Source organism: Rhea pennata, chromosome 4 (assembly GCF_028389875.1).
Source record: "Rhea pennata isolate bPtePen1 chromosome 4, bPtePen1.pri, whole genome shotgun sequence".
Lineage (NCBI taxonomy): Eukaryota > Metazoa > Chordata > Aves > Rheiformes > Rheidae > Rhea > Rhea pennata.
The window spans coordinates 33671910-33692040 of NC_084666.1; the positions used below are offsets into that span (position 1 = coordinate 33671910).

Consider the following 20131-nt stretch of genomic DNA (forward strand, 5'->3'; position numbering starts at 1 on the left):
TGGAGAGAGTTCCAGCAACAGCTGGGCACATGCTGTACTTCCAAAGTACAATAGAAGAGTAATGGTCACGTTTATGTGCTTGAGGCTTTTCTAGGCTAACTGCAATGCTTTCCTGGAAGCCAGAGAAGCCAAAGAGCTTATTTTTCCATTAATTTTTTTCCCATTTTCCAGTCTACTCTACAGCTAGTGTGAACATGCTGGAAATTGCAGAAGCTAATGAAACAGGACTCAGTCAAAATTTTCAGGGACTTTTTTCTCTCATATCCTGTTTATTTGAATTGTCTCAGACTTTAAGAAGAACCCTTTAACAAGGATTATTTGAGTTACTTCATTTTACATTCAGAATGATTCCCAGTATGGATGGCATCTATTATCTATGTTACTCAGGGCTTCTTAATAACTAGAGTTACTGCTTGCCATGAAACTCTATCCATGCCCTGCAAACTTGGCTTCACTTACAGTGCAATTAAGGGTATTTCAGGCATCATAACACTGCCTTCAGACTGAATTGTTAGATCAATCAGTACATTGTATGACCATTCAGTGAGGCAAATCTGGGATGCATGGATACTAAGGACATAAGTGGGAGGAGGGTGGAACAGAGCTGCATTAATTGGGATGGAGAAGAACAGAAGTAATTAATAAATTTATATCAAATTCAAATAAGGTCTCAAAATGAGATTAAAATGGGCAAAAAATGTGAGTCAAACACCACATCAACATTTTTAAAGAAGGAATATTATCGTTTTGTTTTCAAAACTTATTTTGAATAAAGGATATACTGGAAAGGGAATTCAGTATGCAAAATAAAGCAGAATGTTTTCTTTTAGATCAACAAAAGAATTTGTTTGAGCTTCACCAATAAAATAAAGAATTAGCTTTCTATTGGCCCATATTTTTTGGTTTTACTTTTTCATTTCAGCCAGAGAACATACAGAAAATGATCAGTTTTCACACACCTCTGCATAGAAGACTCCCCACTGTTTTTTGTGGCTCTTTCAAAAGCTTAGTTCTTACCCACCTTTGTAAAACATTTTGGGCTCCTCAGCTCAGAGGCATTGCATAATTGCAAAGTGTTACTCTGTTCATGCTGCTACCTTCAGGATATAAAACATTACACATTTTTGTGGCCTATGATTTCATTCTATACAGCGATCTATTTCTGATGCTGTTTACGGCTGTAGGAACTGAAGCATACTCTCGCCTTTTTTTTACAGAAGAGGACAACTAAAGATCTTGTTACCGAGGGATTGTCCTCAGTTTGAGGTGGTACAGTTGGCTGTGGTCTTATAGGTGCTTCTGTATTGGTACTTCTGAACTATAGGCTCCAGTTATGCTCTGTAAATATTCAACAGTTTTGTTCCTACAGTATAACTGCATTGATGATCTGTTTTTAAGACTTCATAATCACTTTCCACCCCTGCTGTGAGGGCTTGAAACGGTCACTCAGTGCAGACATGGTTAGTTTACAGATCTGGGGGTGGAAGCTAGTGAACAGAGGGGTCAACGAGAGGAGTTTGTCCAGCAATGTAACATCCAACTGGAACTGCATAATTTTACCAAGTAAGGAAAGGAAAACTGCATGACATATCACAAGCTATTTTTCAGTGAAGATAGACACTTATAATTCAAATCCCAAAGATTACCTTGGCTTTGTCCCTTCAGTAAACACAATGTTTGCATAGAAAGTAGAAGGCCCAATTTTGTTAACCAAATCTAAAAGCCTAGGACTGTCTCCATATTTTAAGTGAAGAAGCAGGCTTACTGATTTCCCCAGGATCTACTATTATTTTGACTCATGTCTTACATAAAATCCTTTGGTTTTAATTTTTGGCTAAAGAAAACTTTTAGACCAAAAATTAATTTTACTATATGTTTTCAAAAGATGCAGTGAATGTCCTGGGCAGGAAAGGCCTGATGAGGGACACTAAGTATATGAGATAGGGTCAGTTACAGGTTCCTACTAAAGAATAAGTTAGTCGCTGCACAGGGGTCTTACATACATATTGTCAACTACAGATTGCTTTTAGGATCAAGTGAACCTTGTGGACCTCACAGTCCTCCAGTCCAGCCCTGCTAACGTTTCCTATTCCTTTTTCCCAAATCCTTTTCTGTCATGTGGAACCAGAAGAAGGTGATGCCGTCCGATTCAAAGGTTCCTGTTGTCTTTTGAAGAATTATCTGACAGGGTACTGCCATTACCTGTTTGGGTTTGGATAGAGAGCATTAATAACTCACTCTTTAATTTCATCTCTGTCTGGTGGGGACAGAGTAGTTAAAGTAATCGGTTCCTTTACTGGTTCATTTTGGAGTGTTTTTTTGCTTATCCAGTATACCGAATAAAAGGAGTTATTTTGCTCTATATAAAGCAATAAACCTTCTTCCTCCCTCCCAAAACCACTCCTGCTGTCAGACAGCACTATTCTCCACACATCATGATGCTGTCTAATGTTTGGACCAAGTATTCGTCAAATGTACCCAGCTGCTTATTATCCAATGTTTCTAAGAATTTTTCATGACCTTTTTCTTTCAGGCCCGACAAGAGGGTTCACATAGCTTTTAAATCAGGGAGCACATACATAGCGCTTTTCTTTGTATGTTATGACCAACGTGGCAATTACCAAACATTACATCTACTTTCCTTCTACCAGTGCTATAGTAATTCTCCGTGCTCTTGTTGCACATGAGCTCAAATTCTCATCTTCCTTTTTGTGTCTCCTCTGCCCCGTAAGGACAAATGATCAAACAATAATGCAATCTTCATTGTAGGATCTCTCAAAATCATCAAAGTGGTGCTGATGCCTCCTTAACTGTTTTATCAAGCAATATGACAAAACCTATGTCTGCAGCCACAATCCTCCCAATTTAAAAATAAGTAGTGGAAATGCCCAGCAGACACCTGACTCCAGTACCAAACTCTTCATAGAAAACAGGTTATCAAAATGAACCTCACACAAATGAACTATTCACAAATATGTTTGCATGTATGCTAACACTCTGGGAGGAAAGAATCACAGAGCTACCCAGGAGGAGCAAGGCACTCCTTAAATCCATAACTACTTGGGAAGCTAACTTAAGTGAGATTTAATCCTATCCCTGACCATGAATTTCCTTTTCCTCCAGTCTTTCAGTAAGGATGAGCTCAACACTGAAACTAAAACTTTGTTTTAATTCATTGAGATGCATGAATAGCTGATACACCATGTGAAAGATGGAGCCTGTCTCAGGCATAGCAGCCAATGCTGGTTGTGCATGCATATGGGAAATGAGTGTCAACCAGTCAGCCCAGCAGACGAACACTTGCATTGGTTTAGATATATGCACTCAAACTGGCTGATTTGTTTATGGAAATTAATGCTAGCTGCTTTTTCTGACTGAATTTCCTGTTAAAGAAGTTTCTACTTGACTAAAATAATTTCTTTTTTAAGTTAGTGACTGAAGATTGTTCTTGTGAATTACAGCCCACCGGTAGCAGCTTCAAGACAGGTTTGGTATAAGAATTAAACATATAAAATTGAAGTGTTTTTCCATGGATATCAGGAGGGCAGAGGTTTGTTTCTATTCTGTGATAGATGAGCATACTGTTTAATGTAAATCCCGAAGTATGAATGCTTGCTCATAAAATTCATGGTTAATTTTCCGCAAGTGTTCAGCAATATTTGGTTGAAAAAATATTAGTCCAAAGCAATATTTTAACAGTAATTGACTCCAGCAAAGGATTTGCAAAAGCTGTTACCAAAGGAATATAAATGAAGTCAAAACAAAGCATTAATACGGGAAGAGTTTGCAGAAGTTTTCCAGTATTCACCTCTCTCCACTGGCTTACGACCTATATATTCCAAGCAGCACTTAAGATCATTTAAATACTTAAACTATGTTAAGTATCTTATCTCTGAAGGTGATTTAAGCAAATTAGTTTATTTATAACTGCACCAAATCCAGTTTACCAGATCATAATTTCCCTTTGCGTTCACTCCCAGGCAGCGAGCGTTCCCAAGCTGTTAACATCCGCACGCATTTTGAAGCCGAGCTGGATATCCCGCAGCCGGGGAAAAGGGCCGCCCGCCACCGCCACCGCCGCAGGCAAACCTGCCTCCAGCCCCGTGTCCTTTCATCCCCGCTGGTGGGGCGGTGAAGGTCCGGCGTGCAGGTGTGTTCGGGTTGTGCCTTGGCCTCCTGTGCAGGCAGCGACGTTTGCAAAGCCTTGCTGAAAAGAACGAATATGGCCCAGGATAAAAGCTCCGCTGTTGAAATGATGGCACTATACTTCCTGGGAAAGTAGCAGCTAGATCGTAAAGGCTGCATAACGATTTTCAGAGTCCATCTCAAGAATGCAGAATGTGACAGCATGATAAGGAGTGAGAGAAAGAGGAATTTTCATTATAGCTTGCAACATTCTTTCCAAGTCCTAACTTAGCTACTGGAAATGTTTGCAAATTGCACTGCCTTTAAATGCTGCTATTTAAATCAATAACTTTAAAATTGCCAACTTCCACAGAAAATGAATAGCAAGCAACTAAAACAAGCTAGTGTATTTTTATAACTTAAAAAGAGGTATCAGCTTGCCTGAAGATTTGACACCTGAAATGCTAAATAGAATGCTAACAATGTTCAAAAAATAAAACACAAAAAAAGAACAGAATTTCTATGAAGAGCTTTTTTCTATAATGTCACCCTTGCTAAATATTGCTAGGTGGTAATGCTATAAAGAAAACTCCTCTCTAGAGTGATAGTACACTACATTTGTGTTTACAGAGAGATTTTCGTATACATTATCAACCTCTTTTATATTTAAAAGAAGTCCTTTTGGACTGAATATAATGATATTTACAAGAACAGGTTTTAAATGTGGGGAGATTGTGTTGCATATGTGTGTGTGTGCGCGCGCATACACGTGTGTTTGTGTGTATGTGTATGTATGTATATGTGTGTATATATACATATATACATGTGTGTTATCCTCCAAATAAGTATTTGAATTAAATAAGATGGCATTTAATTTCTAAAATCTACCTAATATGTACAGATATAATAGTCTGTGTTTACACAGACTATTTACACCCCAAAAGAATCCTTTTGTCTTCATTCAGCACTAATTCATCACAGCAAAATAAGTTTTTGTTTCCAATAATTAACTATTGCAATGCAATATGTGCATTGTGCAAACTGTACACCTGAGAAGTGGTATATTTTTCTAAATATTCTTTTTTTAAAAAGCATTTATGAAACATTTCTAAGACTCCTGTAGTTTCACTGAGAAAAAAATATTTTAGTGCATATTGTCCAGTCTTCTAAAAAGCATTGCCTCTTTTAGAATATATAGCAGTCAATTCCACACAAGTTCATCTTTGAAGTAGAAACAATATGAGGAAATTTTTCCATATTTTGACTTTCATTGTTGAAGTTCTTCATATCATTGAAAGCAGCTATAGATCTGAGCAATGAAAAGAGAGACTTTTCTTGTTTTTCATTTCTATGAAGCCACTCAAAGTAGCTCTTAAAATATGCGTGATTCCCACACAAAATGCAAACTTTAAGTGGGGCCATTTTGTAATTGCTTAATCACGTGAATTAGACAAACACTTAGCTTGTATTGATTCTTCAAGCAGGTTGCCATTATAATTAAATCATCACCCTTCAGTTTTTCAGGATTTTAAGCCTCCTAGTAGATTACCATTTGAAAACTAGTATTTTCAAAGGCCAATTAAAATGGCATTATCATTGCATTTCACCACAAAGAACAAAGATAATACCACAGCTAATGTAAAACTGCCTCTTAGGAACTCAGTAGATTCTTTAAAAGCAAAGACTCAATGCCCGAACATGTCTTCTCAAAAGCACTTCTGCCTTCTGGCAAAGAAATTTATATTTGTAGCAATAATGAAAGGATTGAATAGGTGATACATTGGGTAGCAGGTGACTTCAAATACTTTCTTCACTGAATTTCTCTTAAAGCCACCTAGGACAATTTTATGAAGAGATCCTGATTTTTTTGATCCAAAAATAAAATCATGCTGCAGATTTCCCACAAATACATTACTTCCATTTTTTTAAGGAGTTGATAAAATAATCTTAGAATTCAAGATACTGGCTCTTCTCTTCAGATTCCTCTTTATAAAATTTAACATAAACTAAATCATCATTTATAATTGGACAATATCAGAGCCTAAAACATCAGACGAAATAAAATGAGGAGACTAATTTTGTATCTGGATGTCTTTGACTTCCTAATCCGAGTAACCTGTTACGTATTTACAATGAGATCAACGGGTGCTGACATTTGGCACACATCGCTGTGGGATGATTCATCGCAATTCAGCAGACGCGATTCACAAGCATAGCTGCTGGAAATAGCTATCGAAGCGCCTGCAGCGGAAGCTGCAGAGCACATAACACCCTTCGGGCTACGCCGTCGTTACCTGCGCAGTGCAGCCTACCGCGGATCGCCGACGGGCTCGCCTTCTCGCCGGAGCCCTCCTTCCAGCCTGCGGCTCGGCCTTCCTCTCCGCGCGCCGCTCCTGATTCCAGCCTGCTCACGCTCGTCTTGCCTCCTGCGTCTGCTGCGCCACCTGGAAAAGCTGGACAAGCTACACATCCTAATACTGTTATCGCTTATCTCCTCAGCAGTTCTCGTACCCTAAAGTCTTGGAGGCTTTGATATTCTGCATCCAGAATCACAGCTCATGCAAACAAGTAGAATTTTTTTTTTTTTAAGTTGATTCACTCTTAAGGGAAATGACATGGGTGCAAAATTTCCCCTTAAGAAAAGATAAAGCAGTTACACCTTTTATTTGTATTATTTTTTAATACTATCAGTAATTTAACAGGCCAAGATTCGTAGGGCTTAGCACTGGGTAAACTTAAGAATAGAGAACATGGCAGAAATTGTATCTCTCTGTGTTATCATCTGAGAGATTACTTTAGTTAATCCATTATTAGACTTTTTTGGCACTTTTTCTCAGTAAGTTTTATCTCTCTTTTTTTTTCCTCTAGTTTTGTGCCTTTAGTTTTGTACTCAGAATAGCTGGTGAAGAATTGCTGGCATGTGAGAAGTTATCAAGATCTTGGAAATGTAAGCATGAGTCTCCACAGCATGTAATATGCTGTTGTTGAGTGCTACAGACTCATAAAAAGCAGATGTTACCAATCAGTTTTGGAACCCTGACTCACAGAAACCATAATAGTCTATCAAAAATAGTGACAGTTTAAAATAGAATATTTCGCAGGACTAGTGTATTTGTGTTTTCCAAGTATCACCTCTGTCAAAGGCTCTCTTTCCTCCTTTTTAATCTGTTCCGTCTCTGCTCTTATTCCCTTTCTTTCTGTTCTTCTTTCTTTTATCTGCAAAATACATTCTTTTTGTTTTCAAATTGTTCCTTGCATTTCTACTACAATTTTCACCTTTCCCTCTTATCCCTTTCATTTTCATCATATTCCTCTTACCAGATAACTTCAGCTGGCTAGCTGAATTCCAGCTCTCCCTTCTTTCTCAGAATCACTTGTGCTACAAAAGGATTGAGACTCTTTCAAAGAATGATCCTTTTGAGATGTACCTTGTAAATGCTAAAAAGCTCTCTTATGAGTTGCTCCTCACAAGATTTGTTAGGGTTTTGACCAAATAATATTGACCAAATATTAGAAAATCACATTAAGTAGTAGATAACCACTTAACCATTGCCAATCTCAAAATTTGGTGAAGATTTCTTTGTCGTCTGTGGTCATCTTATCAAATAGAAGAAACCAAAACCTTTTTTTCCCAAACTTTAAACTAGAATTTTCCACCCTTCTCCTCACCAAACTAGTTACTCTCAAGAGCTCAAAGCAGTGACCTGTGAGCAGCAAATATATTGTTCTACAGGAAAATAGCAATTCTGTACCGAAGGTCTCCATCACTTAGGGTTATCCTGTCCCCTGTCAGGTCGTATTGTGCATACCGAGGGGGACTTTTTCACCATTGCTCAGTGATCTTCTTACAAATTGAGTTTTCCCATCTAAAGAAATTATCAGGGAGATAATGATCAAAACTTTATTCACAAAACAAGTGGAAGTTTACAATTTGACACAGTCTGATTCCCTGGGTATATCATATGCCAGGCATATCACCCCCATATGTCAAACTCATCTTCTGTATATGTTTAGGAAAAGTCAATGATTTCGGGCACCTGCACAGGGGCCTCGTGTCCCTCATGAACTAGAGTGAGCTGCTCACAAAAACCTTCTGCATGTTATGAAAGATAAATGGGCATCACTTGTCAATAGAAGGGAAGAATTGATAAGTCTGCAGATGCTATTTAAACCCACAATGTAAATGACAGGTTATTTGTAGAGCACATAGAGGGACAAGGCGCTGATCAGAAAGTTAGGAAACTGAGATTCATGTCACTGCCCAAACTCAGTCACCTTGGATAGGTCACCAAATCTTCCATTTTCTATCTGCAATGCATATGTAAAAAGTGATGTTTCTACTTCACATGAGAATTCAAAGGATGAAGACATTAAGCATCACTGTGTGATGCTCTTACATACTATGGTGGTTCATAAGCATAACTTTCCACTGCACTTAGGAAAGCTGGTGTGAATAATATATTTTTGGTAAAAATAGCATTCAACTGTTTATTTCTTTTCCTGAAGCGGCCTCAACAATAGGTAAATGTTCTTGACGTGAGTGGCATTTGACTGCAGTTTAGCTGCTTTTCTTCATAAAATACAATTTAAAAGATTTGTTTCCATGCAATGTTTTGTAAGCATATATTTTAATAAAATTTGTGTTTTGCCAAATATATAATTTTCTAAAACTAACTGAAAGTGTATTCTTTCCTGACTCATTCATTTTACAATATTTCTGATAGTACTTTAATAGCTTATTATTTTTAAATATTATAACCTAATATTATATATAAAATAATATTATTTATATCTTATCTTTTTCACACTTTGCACTTTTGATGAAAAGTTGGTAGTTCTCCACATTCAGAATTATTAATTGTATTATGGAACACACCACTAGACACTGTTTAATAAACATAATGCTGGGGATCAGCTGAGGAATGGTACCCACAGAAGTGTAAAAATATCATCAAAGATGGTCCCGTCCTCAATAGCTTTCATCTAACTGATAAGATAAACATAAGAAGAGGAAATAAGTATGACATATAAGTAATAAAGCAGCCAACATGCTATTAATTCCATCTCGGATTCTATGTATATATGCACTATTTTGTAAGAAATGAGATTTACTTAAGAGAAAATATCTTAGATAGAAAGAAATATTAAAGGAGGAAAATGAAGTGTGCAGAGTAGGGAAAAGAAGATAAAAGTGAAAGCTGTGATTTAAAGAGCCTGTGTGGAAGAGAGCGGAATAGAACAAATTGCCAGTCACTCCAGGGCAGATGACCAGTCAAGATACAAAAAGACCAGCCAGTACGGATTCTCTGTGCTATGATATTTGGTGTGGGAAGTTCTCTGTTCAATCTAACAAAATGTTTACATATTTATTCACTTTTTTTCGTGGCTCAGTAGATTACATAAAACTCATACAAGCTGATGATGAAATACTTGCATCAAAGAGGAGCAGCCTGGGAGCAGGCTCCTCCCTGGTAAAAACAACATCTCACCAAGCAATGCCAAGCAGTTGAAGCTTGGTTCTGAGACCCAACGTTGCCTCTCAAGGAACAGTACTCAGCTCCACCCTTGTTCCACTCCCCCAGTCCAAGTACCTCTAGCTGCTTAGGAAATATGAAAAGACATTGGGAGAAATTGGGAAGAATTTGTTCTGTCTCACTCCTCCCATCAGTATTGTACGGTTACTGGCAGTGAACCACAATCTGGCCTAGGCCAAGCCCAGATAAGACTGTGACTTAAAGATAGATGCTTTTCCCTTTCCTAAATCTTGCATTGGCCTTTGGCTGGGCCCAAGTGTCTGGCTTTCTAATTTTAATACTACTTAAGAGATATCTGTTTTCTAAGGCTTATCTAGTTGAGTAGCAGTTTTGTTGTTCCTTTTTATTGATAGCAAGTAAAGCTCCTTGGGAAATGCTATATGAATGGTGTTGTGAAGTAGTAATTTGTATTTGCAACTGCTGTTCACCTGTGTGCAGAGATCAATATCTGTTGTATTTTGCCCTCTTAATTCACAAAATATGTGGCTAGAATCTAATCTTTTCTGTCTCCTCATAGCAAATCGATGATCCTATGTAATATCTGTTTCCTTAATTCAGACTTAAAATCTTTAGTTTTGCAGGCTTTTTCTCTTTCCAGTGAAATAACTAAAAGTCTACAGTTGTTATATTAGGAGGATGTAACACGGATTGGCACATCAATCCAGGCTTTTCTTTGGGTGGTTTAACTCTTTCTTCTGTAATAATCAAATCAAACCCATATATTCAATGGCAACTTGGATATAAAATTATAGTAATGACCCTAGCTGATCCAATAGGAAATTTGCAGACATCTTTGTATCTGTTTTCTGAAGCAATTTAGCTTATGGACAGCCTATTCCTCAGTCAGGTGTACTATTAAGATAAAATGATAACTAAAAAACAAGAAGTAAGAGCAGTTTTTGAATTATTAGATAAACATTAATACCTATTTTCTGTTTAGCACTCCAGAAGAATTTCATTTTTAATTTTCAGGAGAAAACTAAACCTGTCAAGAAGGTCTCTAGAAAGTTACTATGGTCTTTAAAGGTTGCTGGCATCCTGATAACTTAATTGAGCTTTGGAGCAGAACAATGTTACACTACAAAGAGAAGCCAAATCATCTGATATATTAAATCGTTTCCTTGAAGATTATAACACCTTAGCTTCTTGTCTATCATTTTTATTCATGGTATTTCATGTGTAGGTGTGAACTGCAAATGAGTATGGAAAAATGAGCTTTTAGGAAGCATGAGAAGAGTAAGCAGCAAAGGCAACTTGGGAATGACTGGCAAATGCGTGATACCTTACTGAAAGCCTTACTACAGTGCATCTCTTTGACGTACATGGAGTGTCCATGCCTGCTCCTCCAGACGCACTGTGGTGTCTGACTCATGAAAATACCATAAATAAGCGAATTTTCTGATCACAGAGTTACAGCCCTCAGTTAAACTGTATGATAGCACAAATGAGACTAGGTGTCTCTAGTGTACAGTAGGTACTTTCTGAGGCCTTAGCACCCAGACTGCAGCAGACTTCTAGGGCTGACCCTTAGGTAATCCTTTCCCCTCAGAGCTGCAGATATCCACCTCTATTATTAATAAAAGACAACACCACTGGCAGAATTAGTAGCAATTTTCTTCTTGTTTCACACAACCTAACATATTTTCATGCAATTGGGATAATATTTAGATTTTCTAGGATATTCCACAGAATATTTGGAGCTCTTGAAGAACAGAGGCCACAAATACAAACTTAAGGCAAAAGCTGCAGTTATCCTGAAGTGAAACAGCCAAGAGACTGTGTTGATTCGTTGTACCTAGCTTCAGCTATTTAAAAATTAGCTGTCAAGGTGCCTTCTTTGTGGAAATGAGTAGATAAAGAGCACTCCAGAGACACCAATCTCCCCATTGACTAAAAAAAGAGACTAAGTGAGACTAGATGCTTATTCAACCAACTAAAATTATCTGAGATGAATCTCACTGCTATTATCTTATTATCATAAATACAAAATATATATTAAAACTCTACCCAGCTGGTGGATATATTCCCCAAGCTTGCTTTGCAACAAAATGGCCTTAGTATTTTGCCAGTGTAAGTCAGCAAAAAGACCAGCTTGATTAAGTCAGCTTTCTCTGGGGAATTTTCATGTTATAAAATTTATTTGAACCACACAATATGATGTCTTTCCCAGAATGGCTGCTCCTCTAGCTGACATAAGGAAGTTTAGAATAGAGAAGAAAATACTTCAAAACAGGTCAAGAAAACTATAAAAATATATTCTCTCTGTGCATATGTATGTTGTTTGTTTCTTTGTTGTTTTTTTTAACTGACATGGTTTGTAGAAAATGGCTGCAATTTTCTGAGCTTTATGATCATGAAAATAACTGTATATAATTAAATGGCAGAAGCAAAATAAGATTTCAGCCAATTATTTGTGTCTCTGTTAATCCTGTTTCATATATTCAGTTTTATCACCTTCTTGTCTTTGCTGCTGTCTGTTATCACTCCAGCCCTGTACCTCCCACAGTCCAGCTATAACCACTGTAACCTTTTTATTTCTGGCACTTAGCTGATCCTATCCTAAACACTTTTTATCCCCCGCTGAAAGTAATCTGAGCATTTGACTTACTTTCATATATATGTTCCTTTACTTTATTCTCTCCTTTTACAAAGCCACTGAATCTTGGGTGTTTTCCTCTTTCCTTTTCCTACATACTTATTTTTTGTGGACCCTCAAGGCAAACAATAATCAGTAAACATGTGTTAAATTTCCAGGGTTTGTTTTAGAGGTGATAGTTATCTCATAACCAATATATTGACTTTTATTTTTCGCTTTTTAATGTTACAAATTTTTCTTTCATTTCATAGAGATAGCCAGCTTCATGACAGAATAGTAGCTTGTGCTGTCACTATACTGCCACAGACGATTCAATATCCAGACCTTAAGGGAAGGAGCTATCAGAGCATGCTGAATCTGATGTCTTGTACACTTTGATAGGTCACCAATAACTTTATTTAACCTGATAGAATTATGCTGCCGGATAGCAAGTTCAAAGTAAGATTGTGCTATAGCCTCCTGAATGGTCATGCTATGTGCACATTATCACAGAAACCTTTCTCTTTCTCTCTTACAAACATCGGAGAATGCCATGGAGGAAAAAAAAAGAAAACAAGCATAGCTAGTGAACTATGTAAGGTTAGGAGACAGTGCGGAAGAGTTGAACTGTAGGAAGAAATTTTTTTCCCTAAAAAAAAAAAAAAAAAAAGAAAAGAAAAAAGAAAAAAAGATAAAGAAAGAAAAGATTTGATTCTCTCTTCTGTACAACAATCCACAGAGTGTAATAGAATAAAAAAATGGAATGAAAAGAGAATTAATATTTTCTTGGTTTTATATCATTTGGGAAGAATGTGGAGGGGAATGTTTGGGGAGGATTTCATTTTTACAGTTCTCAGATTAGAAATAAGAGTAATTTTTAAAAATGTCTCATTGTTTCATAGTAAACTTCAGCACACCTTCTGAAAACAATAAGGCATTTTGTATGTGTTTACTATAGTGTACCTCAGTGAAATTCTCTCTCAGGAGTCTTCATTATTGAAGGGAACACAGTTAAAACAACACTTACATAAAGCAAATAGAACTTTTCAGAGTTACTTGGCAAGAATTATCCAACTATCCTGATACAATTTAAAAGGTTTGGAAAATACAGAAGTAAATAATTCTGGAAATGTCTCTTTGCAAAGATTCAGAATCAGAAACTAATAAGCTTGAAATTTGAAGTTTTTAATCTGTGCAGCATTCTTCCTTCTGTTTTAAGGAATTCTTTTAATCTGCCTTCCCTTTCTCAGTCTCTCCTTTTCAAAGTGTTATACATTTTTTCTCATTTCCCTGTGTTCATTCTGGTACTGTTTGTAAATAGAAAGGGAAAAATAAATCTTTCTAAAGTAAGATGGCATCTGACAAAGAGCAGTCTACATTGGCAGGACCAGGACAATAAGATTATTCAGAATAGTCAAGGCCTTTGCTTGACCTTGGAAAGTTTCATCCAGTTAACTCTCAAGTGGGATAATTTTTAGATGTGATAATCTGAATAATCTGAATAATAAAGCTGGATAGTGCAAGGCAGGTAAAAATTAAATAGAAAGATACCAACATAATGACTAATGGAGAAAAGACAGGTCAGCTAAGTTCCACCTGGATCTCTTGATAAGCATCTCACAAACATGGATATGCTGCTTCCAGACCCGTAGAGCACAACACAGATGACCTGCATAAACAAACTGAGTAGTACGTTGACATGTGCAGTACAAATTCATGTTCATATATTAGTTTATATTCCTAAAGCAGGGGAAGCAATTACTTTGGGCAAACTCAATCTGTGAATTATTTAAATATAGCTGTACATAATAAAAAAGAAAGAAGTGTATTAAAACAAGGTGTTATTTGCCTGAAGTCTCTGCACCCTAATGTTGTCTTTAAGATGAGAAGAAGAGTATTTAACATGCTCATATACTTCATTTAGTCTAATATTTGCACATTTTATACCGATTACCCATACCTTTTAGGCACACATTCAAACACTGAACAACTTGATCATCATAATTATAGTACATTCCATATCTCTGAAACATGCTGGATTCCTAATCGGAAGGAGGAAAATTATCTTGAGCATGCTCTAACAAAACAATGAAAAACAATCTAGGAACAATGCCATTCCCCTACTGTCTACAATATCTACCTGCTATGTACAAAAAAGCACAATAAACTTCTAATCTGAACTAGGAGAAAAAACTTCCTGATACCTAGATACCTTAAAAGCTAAAGAGAAAACTTACCTTGTAAAGTGTCTGTATATACAGCTAAATCCAGTTTTACGTTTACTCTCTTTATACAATACAAACCAGCACTGCCCTCCTGTTAAGTAATCTCCCTTAGCACAAACCAACAAGTGATCAAATGCGACAAAGGAAAAAGACACCTAGAGTTTTGAAATCAAGTCCAAATCACATTCAAAAATTCATACTGAGCTGCCACCTAAACTTCTAAGCTGACTCAGTTTTAAAACTAAATGCCAGAGATGCCTGGAATAGACACGGCTGAGCAACTCACAATGCTTTGCTCACACCTTGCTTATACTGCTAGATTAGGATCCAAAATTGTGCAGCTTCCTACATACGTTCTCCAAAGATCTTGACCCGAGAGACACCTGAAGGACACCTAATGCACATTCAGCTTTCAAGTTCCTCTTCAGTGCAGCTGCGAGTAACTACAATCATTTAAAGCACAATATCTCTTCATCCCGAAGAACTGTGAAATTCTAGCACAGCTAGAATTGAAGCCAGTCAGCTTCAAAGGGCCTTCCTTTTTCTTTATATGAGTATGACTGGAGAAAGAATAGGAAATGATGGAGGAAATAACTTAGTGCCTAGGACAGTCTCTCAAGAAATCTTCTTCTCTGAGCAGGTCGTAGAAATTTTCCAGTCCTTTACACAGACAGTCTTTGCTGCCTCCAGATCATTTGCTTTCTTAGACCAGTGTCTAAATTACTAGGTTGCAGCATCGTGTTCTGTCTCAGACCCATACAGTACTGAATTTCTTAAAAAAAACAGGTGTGAGTTTGAATTCTTTGAGGCAATAAGGAAATATTAAACCAAGGTTTCTGTATTTCTAGGCCAAATGTCCTTAAAACTCTCCCCTTAAAACTAATGGTCTTCATACAGTTGTATTTCTTTAAGACTCAGACACTCATCTTCAGGAGAGAAGTTAGATGGCTTGACTTCTAGGGACAGCAGTAATAACTCAGTCACCCACCCAGTTGTTTAATACTTGGCAACTATACACACAGTCACACAGCATGTTATTCTAAATGTCAATCTTACTTTACCCATGAATTGCCTGGGAACTTAGGTTTCTAATACAGAATTCTCTCCTGGGAAGACGACCATGAAAGTAATAAAGCCAAGAATTGCCTTTATCTGAAATAGTCTTTTATTATTCATGACTTTGGTCTTCAGTTGTTTTCAGAAGAAGTTGTAATTCGTTTTCTTTCTTAGTATTAATTCAGCATTTTTTTAGTAATTAATTAACTTTCATAGTGCTGTCCCAAACAAGTAAGAGTTACATTCATGACTCACTGCAGCAGTAGAAGATTGCATGGCTTATCCATAATGAGCCTGAGTCTTTTCAGCATCATTATAACATAACATTATCAACAACAGTATTTTTTAAAAAGATGCATGTTATCCCCATCCTTCCATGTTATTCCTTCCTTTCCAGAGAGACTGCCTTCCCTACAGCCTTCATCTGGAAACAGATTCATTCATCTGTTCATTGGATATAAATTATGTGACTTGTGGGACTGGACAGGTGCTGTGTTGACAGTTCTACAGATAGAATTCTCCAATGCAAAACTGAGGTAAAAAAAAAGAAATCTAGTATAAATTACCTGCATCTGACACAGCTGGCAACTGAAATGGATCAGGATATAGTGATAAAGAATTCAGGAGTTGAAGGATCCTTCAGGCCCCTGTTGTGCGATCGTAGCAAAGGAGCTACTGCTGTCAACAATATGCAAACTTTGTCCCCTCTGGATAGAAGCATGAGGATCCCAGGCTTATTGCGAAGTGCTTTGATTTCACCGATCTGTAGTTTTTAAACTATATATATTTCCAAGGAGATAACTTCACTGGAGCCTCCAAACCAAAATACATGTGTAATGGAATACAGTAATATTTTTGATCACTTCAAAAGAGTTTTCCTGTGCAAGAAGCTATTTTATGCCTATTGCTAATCACAGGAATCTAAACTTCACCTAAGTAGATATTTTTCTTTATTTCAGTTCCTATTGTTCAAGTGACTTATCATAAGTGAAACCTTGAGATCTTACTGACTTTAGTAGCGCCACAACCACAGCAATGAGAGAATTGGGCCTCTATACTCACCCAGGCAATATATGTTTAATTTATTGCCACAGGCTATTTTGTTACTGTTGTCATTCATTTCTGTGGGTGAATAAAACATCGAAAAACGCTTGTTCCACAAGGCTGCAGCTGAAGCAGAAGTCAGTCTAAATGAAAGCCAAGAAATGCAAGGCGATATAATAAAAACTTATAAAAGATATGATTATATTTGTGTTTCAGGTGAGTATCTGGCCCACTATCAATCCTGCTGAAAATTTGTATTGCAATAATTTTTCTATGAACTTAATTTCCTAGAAATTAAGGACCTTCATGTGTTACAGTTTTGAAAAGCTCCTCTCAGATCTATTTTAAAATTTTTGGTGCATGGAAAGATCCCAGCCACAGCCTTCATCACTTTGAGTGATTGCAGGTTCTGTAGAGATCTCTGGTCCCCTGCTTTAGACCTTAACTCTCCAAGTCAGCAAGAGAGAACATGTTGCAAGCTAGGCAAAGGGTTTTTTTTCTGCTAAAAATATATATTGGTCCAACCCCTTGCTCTTAACCTGGAGCCAACCCATTCTTTTATATGTTCCCTTGTGAATGAGTCACATTAATGATTCCCAGTTGTCCCTGGGCTGGGATACACATGAAGTGTAGCAAAAATAGCAACAGTAGCAAAACTTGGCTCAGTTTACACTATAATATGGCATAAAATAGCAATGCAATTGAACCAAACGCAACATGGAAATTTCAGACAGAATCATCAAACAATTGCAGTCTGTACATATATAACACATTATATCTGTCTTTCTTATTTTCTGAACTGCTACATAAAAACATTTTGAGTGCATCAGACGATGTTCCTGAGATCATTACGAGTAAAAATCTCTTTCCTCTGTTATGTGCACTGTGGCTCCATAATGCTCATTCTACACTTCTCTAGTGAAATGAGCACAAATAATATGCTAGAAACTGAGTGTAATTTGGAAAGAAACTGGTTTTATTTAGTTATCATCATTACAATTTCACTTACTAGTAAAGCTTACTAGTCATTTTTCTTGGATCCCTCTTCTGTTTTTCTTAGCAGCCTCTTGCTAAACTTTTCAAGAAACAGACCACATATCATCACAATAAATAATATTTCTGGGGTTGTTTCTGTATATATCACAGACTGCAGATACAGAAAATATCAGGAATCAAGTTCTACTGGCTCTTTTATGCACCATTTCACAAGGCATATTGCTTATATCAAGAAGTACCTTGTCAAAACATGTTTTAAAGGACTAAATGACCTTCTCATTGCTCAACAGGTGTAACAGGATTCTTTTTTTTTCCCAAAGGTAAAAGATGTTCTCATATAATATATATACTTCCTGTCACGAATGAGAACTTCCCAGTGGAATAAAAGTTTTAAGAAAAAATGCCTTAATTAACATTACCATCTTTGGAATATAACACTATCATACCATCTTCAATTAGATTCTTAGTAAATTGCAACTGATATGATAAAAAAAATGTATGATGCTGATTAGGAAAGCACTGTACAGAACTCAGTCACTGAATGTTGTACATATGAATCATTGAAGGTAGATCTCAATGATATTTAACCAGAAAAAGATTATGACAAAGGTGAGTGGAAATAATATCACTGCAGTTTATTTGAACAAGTGTGGAAACAAAATAACAATATTTCTATACAAAACCCATTCCTGACAGGATTTTGTGTCACTGATGACTTTTTCTTTAAAATATTCTAAAGAGAAATGTGAAATAACAAATATAAAAATATATTCAAAGTATTGAAAAGTCATTTTCCTTAGAAAAGTATAGCTAAGAAGTTCTGTTAGAAATAGAATATTGGAAGCTATTGCATCACTATTCTCTGTATAACCATTTAAAAATTCTAATTGTAATTGCTTTAATAATATCTTTCCATATTGCCTTAAAGATTTATGATAGCCCCATTTTGGAGTCACTCCAATTTAGTGCTCACATAAACAGGACTGCAATTTTTACAGAGAAAGTAAGGCTGAAACTTGGCCTAAAACATGTAAAATTAGTACATAAAATACTAGCTGTGTTGTATTCCAGCATACGCATTTCTCAGTTGTGTTTAGCAGCAGAAGCAAACTTTGAATGGTCCATTGGCAGCCCTCCCCTCAGGCTCTGACAGGCGTTCATTCAGGAGCTGAGTGAGGACACGCTGAGCCCCCGTTTTATGCAATCTCAGAGCTTCTGTGCTCAGGGAAGTACTAGGGCTGTCGGCCAGGTGCTGCAGTCAAGCAGCAATCAGAGAGAAGGAGCACGAAACACCTTGGGCAGCGGTTCTGCCCCTCATTTGCAAAGTGCGGAGGGCAACGCGCTGTGAAAGAGCTTTTACTTTCCTTCTAGACACGACTGGACCAGATGCTGGTGCTGAGTAGTCTAGCAGCTGAGCGACGAACCAACGCAACCAGCCCTGAAGGGCTGTCTCTGTGCTAAAGCCCTCCTGACCTCTCAGTCCTTCTGCCCTCAGAGGAACTCCCAGGTCGTGCCGAGCAGCCACGCTGCAAACTCCCTACCTGACATGCCACCTTATTTTCCCTTTGTGCTGTCTGCCGGCAAATGTTTGCAGCCGTTTCTTTCCTGCTCCTCTGCTGATTTAGAGTTGTAAAAATGTGATTTATGGAATGCGGTGGAAAGGATTCCTTCCCATTTTATAGTAGTCTCATAGCTTATGCACACTGTCTTGAAAACAGATAAGGTGGAAGCAGCTGAATAGTACACCAGAGGGCTTGCAGTTCCTCTGAAACTGAACGACATTTGACCTCAAAGTTAATTTTTCCATATTTCAACTAATGCTTTAGATAGGAGATACAGATGCAATTGAACTGAGGCCTGTAATTTCCATCATCAGGCATTTCAGGTTTTATAAATGACTTTTACCATTGGCTGTGGTTTTAGTTTGCATTTTTCAAAGTCTGATTTAAATAGGACAATTCATTTTTTTCTGGGAGAAAAAAAAGACAATCAGAGAAGAAATCACAATTAGTGCCCTGGAAACACATTATTGTTGCTATTATTATTTTTAAATTCAGTGTAAAAATTTCAGGACACATTATGTTTAGAGAAAAAAAATATACGCTGCTAATTTCCTACAAACTGATTAGGGTTAAAAAACAAATGAATGTGTGGCTAAGAATAATGATGGTACTGTAGAAAATACTGAGCAAGCGATAAGCTGAATTAAAGTGCTACTAGACCAAATGTAGCCTGCATTTTTCACCTCTACAAGCGGTAATTTCAGTGTTCAAAATGTTTTGAGCCCAAACGCCACAGGCAGTAATATCTAGCTTAAATTTCTTCATGGCACAGCTGGTTTCAGTGATACCTTTGTTCATAAGTCTTAAGAAATAAAATGACAGCTCTGAGCACCTTGCGGGAAGGCCTGCTCCTCTTCGCATTGCCCCGCAGGCTGCCCGTGAATTACGGGGCCATGCGATGGCAACGCCAGTTTAAAGGAGGACGTTGTGACGAGCATCATGTCATGACATTGGGGAACGAGTGCTCTGGGCTATTTACAGCCCAATGCTGTTCCTGGGTTTTGTACAGAAAGC

At 37.2% G+C, this 20131-nt stretch overlaps 1 long non-coding RNA gene across 1 annotated transcript; it reads right to left on the reverse strand.

The window, feature by feature from the left end:
• Positions 1–3898: 3898 nt before the first annotated feature.
• Positions 3899–6559, reverse strand: LOC134139888 (uncharacterized). The gene is made up of 2 exons (XR_009958278.1): positions 6420–6559; positions 3899–4207 (listed from the first exon to the last, which is right to left on the reverse strand). It is a non-coding gene; the product is annotated as an uncharacterized LOC134139888 (long non-coding RNA).
• Between the last annotated feature and the right edge of the window lie 13572 nt (positions 6560–20131).